This window comes from Dendroctonus ponderosae, unplaced genomic scaffold (genome assembly GCF_020466585.1).
Source record: "Dendroctonus ponderosae isolate FM_Combo_2020 unplaced genomic scaffold, Dpon_F_20191213v2 Dpon_F_20191213_1, whole genome shotgun sequence".
Taxonomy (NCBI): domain Eukaryota; kingdom Metazoa; phylum Arthropoda; class Insecta; order Coleoptera; family Curculionidae; genus Dendroctonus; species Dendroctonus ponderosae.
This window is the reverse complement of record NW_026017110.1, coordinates 48,614,623-48,628,474: the sequence shown is the minus strand read 5'-3', so window position 1 is coordinate 48,628,474 and position 13,852 is coordinate 48,614,623.

Genomic DNA, 13,852 nt, shown 5'->3' with positions numbered 1-13,852 from the left:
AAGGCAATTTAAAAAAAATTTGCCACTCAAAATTGAGTGACGAACCAAAGAAGTACTTTACATTATTAAAACGAGAAATATTTGCCCTATTTGGTACAGAAATTGTCTTTTTTGTTATTAATTTCCTCAAATTTTGGTGATTTTTTGAATTAGCAGCTTGAAATTTACCGCTTACCTCCATCACCTTTACAAAACAATTTTTCAAAAATTCGCCACTCAAATTTGTATGGAGATGGAAAATAGTACGTTACACTGTTGAAAAGAACAATAGTTGCTCTATTTGGCACATCAATTAACTTTTGCGTATTTAATTTCCCCAATTTTTGGTGAGTATTTGAAGGTGCAGCTTGAAAGTTATTACTGACGTCCATCACTTAAATTAATTTTCCAACACCGGGAGGAAATAGAGTTTAGTTTGTCGGCGGTTAGAAAGTAGAAATTTTACTCTAAAAGCACAAAAGTTGTGATACCAATGACAACATTTCGCAATTTTTTTCTTTGGAATTCGAAAACTGCCTCTGACATCCGCCACTTTTTATTAATCTTTTTTCAAAAGTTGTTTACTCCTGATTGCGCGAAGATGCGAAATAGTGCTTCACACTGTAAAAAATCGAAATTCTGCTTTATCTGGCGTAAAAAATGACATTTGCATAGGTATTTAATTTCCACACTCTCTTACGAATATTAGACTTCGAAGCTTACAATTTTTTAGTTGCCATTTTGAAAAATTCTATACTGAAAATCCGGAGGTGCAAAAAAATTGCGATCTGCACTGTTGTATAATCTCGCCTTTGGTGTATAAGTGCACAAATTTTCAATTCAAAGAAAACGTTTCATAATTTTTGGGGGTGATTTCAGTTCAGCATTCGAAAACTCTCTATCACATTTCCAATTTTTGAGAGAAAATTTTTCAAAAATTCCTTACTCAAAACATTGCAGACACGACGTAGTGCGTCATACCATTACAAAGAGAAATATTTGCTCTATTTGAGGTAAGAGTGACGATTTGAATACTTAATTTCGACAATTTATGGATATTTGAATTTGAAGATTGAAATTATTGTTTACTTTCATCATTTTTAATGGCCATTTTCATAAATTCATTGCTCAACGATTAGAGGAGCTAAATGAGTTACCATTTATAGCGTTTATTTTTATTATAGCGATAGTGTAGATTTTCTATTAAAAAAATTTTCATAAAATTTCATAATTTTTTGTGGTTATTTATGTCGGGAATTCGAAAACTGTCTTTCCCTTTAATCACGCTTTATCGACCATTAAAAAAAATCCTTACTCCAAACTGACTTGAGATGAAAAGTACTCGTTCACACTGATGAAAATAGAGATGCTTAGTTTATTTGATCGAAAAATTGCTATTTGCCCTGTAAATTTCCTCAATCTTTGGCGATTATTTGAATTCGAAGCTTGAAAGTTCGCTTTTACGTCCATCACGTTTAAGAGGCTATTTTAAAAAAATTATCACTCAAAACTGCGAGGAGCTCGAAAATTGCCATTGGCAGTGTTGGATAGATTATCATTTATTTCATAAGCACAAAAATTTAAATGTTATGACAATATTTTGTAATTTTTGGCGCTTACTTGGGTTGGGCATTCCAAAAAAAATTCGTCTCTTACATTCCCCACTTTTTAGAGACCATTTTCAAAAATTGCTTATTCAAAAGTGCGTTGAAGTGGAAAGTAATAATTTGCGGTAGCAAAAATGGAAATATTTGGTTTATTTAGTTGAAAAATACGTATTTGCATGCTGCAGTTCCGCAATATTTGCGATTATTTGAATTTGAGGCTTCAAAGTTCTCGTTTTCACCCACAAGGTTTGAAAGCTATTTTCAAAAATTCATTCCTCGAAACTGTGACGAGCTAAAGATTTGCGATTTGTAGTGTTGGATAGTGGGGCTTTTGCCCTGTAAATCCACAAGTTATGAATGAAAAAACAAAATTTCGTAATTTTTGGCATCTGTTTGAGTTGGGTGTACGAAAACTGCCCTTAACACCACCAGTTTTGAAAAACCATTTTTAAAAAAATCCTCCTTCCAAGTGGAAATCAGATCAAGTACTGTGCTTGGCCCTATTAAATGGCCCAAATCTGCCTCAATGGGTGGAAAAATCCCAATTTATTCACAATTTTGCACGCTTTTTGAGGATTATTTCAAATCCCAATTAACCCTTTTCAGGATTTGCACTGAAAATTGACTGTCTAATGAAAGCGACTGTCTACTTCCTTTGCCACTATCTGGGTCTTCACATTAATATGAAATAGTGGCGTTTTTAACCGATTTAGAACTGAAACAACGGTCTTTGCGAGAAAAACCGGTCTAGGTATTTTCCCAGCCATGACATGAAAATCACAATACCTAAAACCCAGCCGTGTTCGTTTACGTAGGAGTTGCTAATTTGGGACCATTATTGCCGAAAAGGAAACAGCAACATCGGTAATTAGAGCCGTTGTAACATCGAAACCATTGTTGCTGTTCCAACTCGGAGTTTAGAGCTTCGGGACTTCGAACTGGTAAATATTTCATGTTCGATTAAGAAACCGGATACTTACTGCAATTGCATTGTAGCCAACTGAAACTAAGCAGCCCAAACTGTAGCAAAATTTTCATTTTTCGGTCGTCTTCAGTGGCGCTTAATTTGGACCTTCGGAACACGACTTTAAGCTGCAAGTAATCAGCTCAGCAGAACTGAGACTATTTCACACGTGAAGCAAATAAAAAGCTCTCGTACACATTCTTCAATAGTCGTTAAAAGGACGCAAAAAGCACGTCATAACGACATCGTAATATATTCGTCCAGTGCAATTTCCTACGCACCAGAAAGCCGCCCATTAATGTCCTTAATAAAGCTGTAACGACATCGGAATTGAACATATGCGAAATAATGTGAGCCCCCGAAAATTATACTCCACTTTTAATGGTTTCCGGCCCCTTATTGGACGCAGTTTCGATTTTTTCGCTAAGAAAAAATATGAAAAAAGCCCTGGAAGCAATTAATGAGTTTTCCTTGCTGCGTAGTGGAAGGAAGGCGGTGCATTTCCGTTCTGGAATTAAGTGGCGACCTACTGAAGAGCCCAGAGGCCAGAAGCATGAGGGAATTCGTGAACGGTTACTGAAAACGGGTTTTGTCACCTAACGCTTTGAAGCCCGATGACGAATTTGCTTGCTTTGGCTCCCAAAAAGTGACAAAGTTCTCACTCCCCCATTCAGTTAAGAGCCGTGTTTTCCACTCGAGATGCTCCCCAAAAGATAAACACTTTTATTCGAGCAGCGATTATCATCTATAACCCTTTTCGTACAGTGTTTGCTCTATCGGCCACTTCATCATTCCAGGACAGCAAAGAGTTTGCCCTCGCAGGCCCCTTTTCTTCGGCAAATAAACCCGAGCTTTCTTGCTGTTGCTTTTGTACGCAGAAAGTCGACAGTTTGTCTTGGAAAATCTATTAATTCTTAATTATTTTCATGCTTGAGGCTCGTTACCGATAGTGTTTTACGGCCGCATTTTACTGCCGTCCATTCCCTATAAACAAATATTGCGTTTTTGCCTCTATGGGTTTTTTTTGCGCGCGAATTAAGTTATTGTAATTTGAAAAGTTTATGCCGGAAGTCGGAACGGATAAAGCTAAATGTGTGGAATAATAAATTTTGCGTAAATAGGCAAAGCAGGGTGGCGTGACCAGGAGTTCCACTTTTAAGTCGGATTAAGGCAACGCAGGAAGGACGTTTTTCAACTTGGCGATTTATTTCAATGAAGCCGGTTGTTTAAATTCGAATCTGCTCTTTTCCGACACGAGAAATCAACCAGGAAATCACTGAAAGGATTAGAATAGGAAAATTACAGCTGATCTTACCTACATAAAATCACTGTGGTTTCCTCAACATTCTAGCCAACAAAAGACGAAGTTTCTCCCCAATTTTTTGGCGAATCGAGTAGCTACTTCAGATGGGTTGCTTTCATCCATTCCAAACGCCAAGGTTTGCACACTAAGTTCAACTTTCTGAAGTCCTGACTGTATTTTTTCTATTCTCGGGAAATGTTTATATCTGCAACTATTCTGGCTTAGAAGCTATGAATTTTTAAATCAAAGATCGATTTTTGCCAACCAGGTTAAGATTCTGTCCATATCCAATAGCGTCTATCAAATTGGAACGAGCATTGATTGCATTGACGTTTTTTTCAATTTATTCATAGTAGTTTTGTCTGTTATTTGGGGCTTTTTCCTATTTGAAAGTGCTTTAGTTTAGATGCTACGAATTTTTGAAACCCTTGAATCCCTGAAGAACACCATTAAGTAATCTCTGGAATGATGTAAAAATGAGCGTTTTTGCTCATTTTGTTTCCGAGAAACGCGCAAAAACGGCACGGAAATTTGAAATGAAATTTTGGCATAATCTTTGCACCTATGTGTCTGATATTGACATTTTGCTTTCTGGGTAAAAACTACTAGAATTTCCCCATTGGTGTTGTCGAATTCTATATCCAACGATGCCAAAACGAATTCTGTTGCTCTAACAATGCAGAGTCATGTTTGAGTCGATTTTGCAACTCAAAACAAAACGCAAGTCGAAAAATTGTGGAAATTTTTTTGAGAAAACTGCCAACTTTTTCTTATTGATGTTTCACTTCCTAGAAAGGTCATTTAGTTCTCTCTAGAATGATGTAAAAATGAGCGTTTTTACTAATTTGACTTCTGAGAAAGGAGCAAAAACGGGAGGAAAAACATGAAATTTTGGCATAATCTTGCACCTACGTGTCTGATATTGAAATTACGCTTTCTGGGCCAAAACGTCTCCAATTTCCTCACTCGTGATGTTATGGCTGAATCGGATTTTCAATTTTCCATCCAACGATGCCAAAACGAACTATGTGACTCAATTGGTTCTTGAGAAACTTCGAAAAGAGCAGCGTCATGTTTGAGTCGATTTTGCAACTCAGAAAAAAACCACGCAAATCCAAAACTTCTGGAAATTGAGACTTTTTGAGAAACCTGCAAACATTTCCTTATCGCTAGTTCACTTTACAAAGGACCATTTAGTTCTCTCTGCAATGATGTAAACATGGGCGTTCTTGCTCATTTTGCTTCCGAGAAACGAGCAAAAACCGGAAACACTTTTTCGGAAATATCAAAAAAATACATTTTTTGGCAAATTCAGCCTTTTAGATCGGAGAACTTCATGTCCATTGCAAACAGCAACTTACACCCATCAAACCCAACTTTGACCGGGATTTTACCGGGAAACCGAAACGAATTCCTGCCAATAAATTGAAAATTCCTGTGGGAATCGAGCCAACATCAAAGATGCACGCGCTTGTATAAATAACAATATCATCCGCTATGGCAGGATGAAAGTTGACAAACAAATTGCCAAAACATTCTTTGTTATCGACTGGAGCGGCACTTTTTATGCCCCGATTGACTAACGACATAATTTGTAGCCGTTTAAAAAACACTCCGGGAATGTGAATGGTGTTTGGAATGTTTCCCGGACAGTTTCAATCAAATGGGGGGGAAACTTTGGCCCGTTTGGTATATACCGAACAACTACAATATAGTAGGCCGACGGTAATTTTCAAGTGTCGCCAAGTCTCGCAACAATCGAAGCATGAACTGAACCAACTTGGGCTTTAATTTACGTTTTATTTCTCGTTCCACTTTCAGTCCGCCATACTGGACAACACTAATGCATTAAGCGATTTTTAACCGGCAATTTCCCGGAAAATCCGGCATTTCCCCCAGTGAATTATCGTCTGGCGAGAGAAATAGATGCAAACCATCTAATCCGGTTAATAATGCACTCAATTCTTCTTTCGGATGTTCGAAGTTTTCATTCTTTGCACTGTTTGCGGGCGATTCGGATGTTTAGCAGTCCGGATTTTGCTCCTGTTTCATTTACGACGAAAACTAAACGGTGCAACTCGTAAAAGTTGGCGGAAGAGATTATTTCACGCTCAGATCAAAGAGTTTAATAATGCGATCGTCTCACTTTGGCTTAGCCGCTATAAATACACGGGAGTTTTTGCGCCCAAACGCCATTTCTCGCTTCAATGAACCCCGAACTTTTCCTGGAGAGACATTTCGAAATCCTCCAAGCATTTTCAGTGGCAGGAAAGCGGCAAAACTCCCACTGTTTCCTACAAATTCGAATTAATTTCACACCAAATTTCCGAGTTTATTTCGGGAGCGATTTATGGATGGATGTTTGATTTTGATGCCGGCACAGTCTCAGCTATTCGTCTGCTGGGAAACTTTTGGCAGAAACTTAACTGCTGCTCGTCGTCGTATTTATGATAACTTGCAGTTACTGCCGCTCGCATCAGCACTAAATTAATGTAAAACTTCTAATAGCCTAAAGGCCATACATTTGACAAAACAGTATCAAACTGAATTGGCGCCGACTGCAGTTGTGGATTTGATTCGAATTTATAGTTTTCAATTTGGGATGGAAATGCGGCGAGTATCGCTCCAACTGGAGCGTAAATAACTTCAATTTGACAAAATGGTTTCGCTAATAAAACTCCAGAAACGTTCATTAAACCGCTGTTTTTAATTGCTCTGTTTTGTTTGTTCGATTTGATGAAATGTTATTATTTTCGATTAGATTTATTCTAATCGCCCTTTTGAATCGAAGAACGAGTTTTATTAATCGATGTGTTGAGCGACTTTGGTTCCTGATGCATCCAGCTGCTGCTTAAGTTTTCGTCTGTTTTCCCCAGTTTCGCCTTTAGTTTCAATTCATTTCTATACTGCAGCTGCTTTAGTTCTAGAACCCAGATTTTGCCCAGCTTTCAGACCTTCTGTTAAATTAGGGAACTCATGGAACCGATTGGTGATTTTTCAGGTAATTTAATGTAGTGTCATCTACAGTGTGAAAACGTTTGAAACCCGCAGCTGCTTCAGTTCCGTGGTTATGAATTTTTGGAGCCGAAGTTGCATTTTTGCGAGTGGGGTTTCTGATCAATTTTTTGGGTTTCATCAAATTACAGCTAATATTTATTGGATTTGCGGTTTCTTGGATTAATCTCGTCCAGTTACGTCTACACCCTTCGAAAATTCCATCGCTGCAACTGCAATGGGTGAGTTAGTAGAGGCAAGATTTTGTCCATGTTTCTCAGCTTCCATTAAATTCTGACAATCCGGCGCTTGATTGAAGTTTCTTTCATTTGGACTACTGCCATCTGTTCTATAGTCTGGAAAATTTTTAGTCCTGCAGCTGCAAATCATGGCTGGCATTGGCAATTGGCAATGGTGAATTCCCAGTTACTTGACTGTAATTTCCTTGACATATTGCAAACATTTCAATTACACATCTGCTCTAATTGTAATTCTTTTTGAATTTTAAACCATCACACCTTCTACTTAATTAATGTAGATATCAGGGCAATTGTGGCTGCTTTTAGTTGATCAGCTGAAGTTTTTTCTGCAAACTGGGAACATTCGAGTACTGGACCTGTTCCACTTCCGCGATTGTGAATTTTTGAAACCAAAGTTTAGTCATTTCACATCATCTGTTTAATCAGACAGTACAGGTTCCAATGGTATCTTCCTCAGTTAATCGATTGTAGTTCTAGTGACAACCTGAGAAAATTTTCATTCTGCAAGACTTCACGATTTGGGATTTTTTTAACACCAAAATTGCACTTTGGACAATACTGTTGAGATTGTGTCCACATTTCCAGCTTCTGCTAAATTAATGTAGCCATTGGTTTTACTCGGGTTTGGTTTAATCATCTTCTACTGTCTCTTCAAATTTCTGATCTTCACTTGCTCTAGTCTAGTAGCTTTGAATTTTTCCAACCAACGTTGCATTTTTCATTGGTTATATTTTCGTTCTCTTCAATTGATTTATTAGAAGTTTTGCTATAACTTCAGTATTATTGATTTTTGCAGAAGCTCTAGTTTGGAAGTATTGATTTTTTGAAGTCAAACTTGAACGTTTGCCAACGAAGTAGAGATTCTGTCCACACGCCTCAGCTTCTCCTAAATTCGCACTAATATGGATTCTATTGGGGTTTTCTTCAGTTGATCCACAGCAGTTTCGTCTACTAGTGGGCAATATTTACTTTTTGCATTCGCTCTGGCTTAAAAGTTACGAATTTTTAAACCCAAAGTCGCATTTTATCCAGAAATGTCGAAGTTCTGTCCATATTCCAGAACTTCTACCCAATTAGAACAAACATCGACTCAATTGCTATTTTCTTCTTTTGTTCTGCTATAATTTGTTCTACTGCCACAGAAAATGCCTTGGCTGCAGCCGGTCAAGTTTCGCAGTTACGATTTTTTAAAGCAAACTTGCATTCTAGCGCGTGGTTTGTTAAGAGTCGCAAACTGATTGCTAAAGCTCTCTGAAAAATGCTAGAAAATAAATTTTGAGCAAATTAACCCGAGCAAATATGAGTGATTGGAAGAAACTCTCACTCAACGATCCCCTGGAGGTAAAAACTGGCCGCTAAACACAGCCAAGTTAAGGGCGAACATCCATCGCTTTCTAGCAGTTAGAGCGGCCCGAATGGCACTTCTCCTAGAAGAATGGGGGAGAGAAAAATAAGCCGCAGATGATTAATTCCAGTTATTACACCATTCGCTCCAACAAACAGCAATAAATACCATAAAATGAATGACGGCTGTTTTACTCCGGGTTATAAACATGACTTCCGGGCTCTCCAGCCACATCGCTCAAACCGAAAAATTTAGTACTTGTATTATTTTTAGTGTGCGTCAGCATAGTGAAACTTGGATGGTAGTTTTATTAGTTCAGGGCCCTGAAAATGGCCTTTTTATGATTTGTTTGTCTTCAGCCCAAACGGTTATGGTTTCATCCGGGAGCCGTTTAATGTTGTGTAATTAAATCGGGGTAATTTTTATTGAGCTCCACATGTCTGGCCAGGAGGAAAGAGTTGGAGTGAGTGGAAAAACTACTTTTGCTGCCAACGAATAGCTATGTGGACGCTCATTTTGCTCCAAGTCCTGATTTATGGTCCTCCACTTTAACGTGTCTTTATCTTTATCCGTATGAGAATCGCAATCGGCCACCAGCACAGTGGTATTTATCATAATTATCAGCTGCGGCATTATCATAAATATGATAAATGTCCGGCAAATTGCTTTATTGTGGGGTGAGTGAGGCATTAATTGATGCTTGCTTGGCCCTGAACTTGTTGATTGCTGTTGGCTGGCAGGTTCAGTAGTTCACTTATTTTTCTATCGGGAAAAATCACGTGAAATGCAGTCAAGTCCAGCGCTCCAACAGCAAACATTGAACAATCGTCGATGGAAAGAGGCAAAAATTAACTTTTTCAACTGGTTAAGCCATTAGTAAACCGAGCACTTGACTTGTGGCCCATCTTGCACGTGTTGCACTTGCCACCTTGTAGTTACTTAACGTCCATATGCCGAACCGCACCTGTTGTTTGGTCGAGATTTTTTTCGCTTTTCTTCTGCACTCGACCTGCAAACTGCGCCAACTTTCACATTGTTATGACTATGCTCGATCTATTCTGGGCCTCCCCATCATCCAGATGAACGTCCGCATTTATGGCTTATGGGGTGGTTAATGACTGCTTTATCGTTTGTTTGTTTTCAGTCGCAAGTTGTGTTTTGTTTTCGAGCAGTAAATAAGACATAACGGTTTCAGGATGGGGGCCAGCACCAACTAGACAAGCATAAAACCGTAAAATTTTCATTTTTCTACCAGTTGTTTTTTTCACTGATGTGAGACAAAACGCGAAAGTTTTCAGGAAATTTGGGCTCTATTTCACCGCTTTGCAACTCATCTACTTCAAGGCCCTTGAGCAAGTACTAACGTAGAATCATGTTTTTTTCCCAGAAAAAAATGCACAAGTTTCCACCGTCCTCTATTGCTCAAATTCAAATGATTGCCAAAAATTCTGTATTTAAATATGTAAACGGCAATTTCTGTGCCAAATAGAGCAAAAGTTGCTCTATTTAAGGTTTAAAACAAAACTGTCTATTGCCTGCCGAGTTTGGGTGAGCATTTTTTGAAAAAGTCTTGTAAACCGCGCCAGCGTTAATCGAGGCCCAAACGACAACTTTTTAACTAAAATTAATTTTTTGTCCCACTCAGAACTATCATTTCTCTTTCCACCGCTATTAAGAGCAAGTCGTTGCCGGGCCTGGGTTTTAAGTGAGAAAATTTTCAAAGCAGCCTTTTAAAAGGGCTGAACGCAAATGACGCCTTCAGGCTGTGGACTCAAAATTTCAACAAAAATTACCGAGTCCAATATACATTTCTGTGCTAATAGAGCAAACAGTGGGCTTTCTAGTGGCGTGAAGCACCACTGTTTATCTTCCGGCAGTTTTGAGAAGTCAATTTTTGGAAAACGCCTTTCTAAAAGTGCTAAACCACGAAGCGTCTAATTCAACGAATCTGTGAAAAGTGTGGAATTTAATTAGACAAACTGGAAATGCGGCACTAAATAGAGCATGTGCTGCTCTATTTCATAGGATAAGCCACAATGTGACATCTGCCCTCAATTTTGAGTGAGACTTTTTGAAAAAAGGGTTGCAAATCGGGTCTTTGAAGCCTCAATTTCAAAATTTTGATGAAAAATTCGTAATTTTACAATGCACATGACATTTTTTTGACGGTTATAACCATCTGTCCTTATTCTCATACTATAAAAAACAAATCACTCTCCGAACTGAGTTTTGAGTACGAAATTTTTGAAAATTGGCTTCTAAAAAGAGCTGAATTCGAGAAATATTCGCCAAAAATTCTGCAAATTATCGAGTCAAAAATTAATTTTCGCCCTAAATTGAGCAGACAGTGAAATTTTTTTCTAGTGTAGAGCACCACTTTTTATCTTTTTGCACTTTTGATAAAAGAATATTTGCAAAACGCCTTTTCAAAAGTGGCAAAACACAAACTAAAAACGCCCGATTCAAATAATCGGCAAAACATGTTGAATTTAATTGGACAAACGGCAATTCCGGTACCGAATAGAACAAACGTTGCTCTATTTTATCGGTCAAACACAATTTCCTAACTTTTGTGTGAGTTTTGTTCGAGAATATTTTGAAAAAGTCGCGCGCCAGCCGGCAAACGAGACACTTATATAACTTTGTAGCGTCTATTTCAAATAAGCAGCAAAAATTGAATAAGCGCTTGATTGAAACGAAACATTTTCAACAGTCAGAGCCACAATTTCGTCTTGTAACAGTTTAAAGAGCGAATCACTGTGTCGCCGAAGTTTTCAGCAACAATTTTTTGAAAAATTGCCTTTAAAGTGCTGATGGTAAACGATGCCGTTCAGGCTTTGGGTTGGAAAATTTACCAAAGATTCTATAAATTATCGAGTCCAAAACTAATTTTGGCCTCAAATAGAGCAAATAGCGAGCTTATAGAGGTAGAGCAGCGCTCCCTGTCGTCTTTGCGAAAGAATTTTTGAAAAACGCCTTGTCAAAAATGGCAAACCACAAAGTTGAAGCGTCAAGTTCAAATAATCCGAAAAAAATGTTAAATTTATCTAGGTAAAGGGGGGTCGGGCACCGAATAGATCAAGTATTGTTCTATTTAGAAATTTAAAGGGCAATTTTCGATCTCCCGTGAGTTGTGCGTGAGAATTTTTGAAAAAAACTTGTAGAGCGCGCCAGCGGCGGTCAAAACTCAGCAACGACAACATTTCAAGGCCTCAATTTCAAATTATCATAAAAAATCGAGAAATTTTTGGATTGAAATGGAAACTTTTCCCCTATTATAACTGTCATTCCTTTTTCTAGGAGTATGAAGAACCAACTACGGTCTAACCTGAATTTTGCGTAAGAAATTTTTCAAAAAGTGCTTAATGCCAATGACGCCGTCCGGATTCAAAAATTGGCAAACATTCAAATAATTACCAAAAATTGAACAATACAACTAATCAAATGGAGGTTCTTCCCCCAAATAGAGCAAACCCTGCACTATTTAACATAGCAAAGCTCAACGTTCCATCTTCCTTTAGTTTGGTGCACAGACTTTTTGAAAAAGGGGCTTTAAAAAGCGACGAATCTTTGGAACTTCCAGTTGTAATGATCATCTAACAAATTTATCAAATGGATATTTTTGAGATAGAATGAAGCAAAATTGCAGTTTTCTACGGTAGACAGAGCACATAGTTGGGAATGTTGGTAGTTTTGAGAAGTTTTTTCTGTTTTTTAGCACAGTCACTTAACTGAATTTTTAAGAGTTGTCTATACTCCTGCACGGTTTAAAAAATTGTTCTTTATACTTTTACTTGCTGCTTGTTTGGGGCATAATTTACGTTATTTTGGCGTTTTCCAATTAAATTCATTTCGAGCCTGTCCGCCAGACAATTTCCAACTTAAACTCGCCAACAAACAGCGGCAAATTTCGACTTTGTGCTCGGCCATGTCACGTCAAATGCCCGCAGGATTTCATTCCTCCTCCGCTACAAATGTCGGATTTTGTTCGTTGTGTAAAGGACGAACTTTTCCTGTTTTGACATGGATGCAACACACTTTAATTGTATGCATAAATGGCAGAATAACGCTTGAGATTGCAAACGTTCAGTTCTGTTGGGGAATAGTGAAATTTACACGCGGGGAATTTTCGAATTTTAAAGTCTCCCCGAAAAAGTCTATTGCGTCCCAATACCAAAACTCCTTTATCGATCCACCGCATTCGTGCACATATGCATAATATTCTTTGAAGTTTCCATTTAATTAAATTTTGATTAGCTCTAATAGGGTTCACGAACTGCCGCTCTATCATACCGTCGAACATAAAAGAATAATTGATGGCGTCGTTATCTGTATTAAAAAGAAATTAACGTTTATTAAACGCGATGATCTTTGAGGGGCGATACGCTTTTCACTTAACTGGGAACAAATATTTTGAAAAGTGCCGCTTTCCGACTTGATAATAGGCACGTTTGCACTGGCTTTTTAGTACTTTTAATGCGAATCGCCCTGTTTGGTTTGCCACGGCAAATCGCTTTTGTGCATTATATTAAAAACACTGGCACTCACAAGATAAATCGCAGCCAGCGTTTGCCCAAAGGAAGTGTTTTGTTGCTTTTCCAAACAAAGTAGTGTTTGCCCCATTTCCCCAGGAAAAATACCAATATTTTAATGACGCTAACAAGAATTTGTTGCGCCAGTTGAAGCAAATATTTCTATTTTTAATAGTGCCAGTCAATGCTTTCTATTGGATCCAAGGCTGATTTTTCAGGAGTGGGTGTCCAATGCGGTAAAAATTGAAGCTGGAAGCCGCAAAACAAAACTGAAAGAACGAAACACTTGAAACTCCGTCTGTCCACTACAAACACTTGACTCTCTTTGACCATTAAACTGCAGCCACATCGAGCAAACGGCTGATTTTTCAGGAGCTGTCAAAAATGGTCTTAAGAGCTACAAAGGCAAATCTTGAAAAGTCCCCCAAGATAAAAATCGTCGCTTTAACAAATGTACAAGCAGCGACTTCAAGTTTCGTTCATCTGCTAAGAAGCAAATTTTTTTTTTCGTGCGAATCATAACCGGATAGGAACGAAATGTTGATTTTTGGCGATTGTTCAATATTAGACTCAAGAGCGGCTGGAGGTCACCAAAAAATATCGTGGTTTTAAAACCTGCTCAACCCAAGACTTGAAATTGCACCCATTTAATCAAGACACATGCGCCTACTTGTACGCGAAAATACAGTCCAATCGGATAAAAGACTAATTTTTTTGGAGTTGGTAAACTCGGTGTCAAAAGAGGCAAAAGTGGAAACTGGCCGCGGCTAAGAAAAATTTAGGGCCTCAAAATGTATAGTTTGTCTTTATATTAAAGGCTCCTGAGTATGGGCGTATTAGAAAATATAGTGGAATCGGACAAAAACCT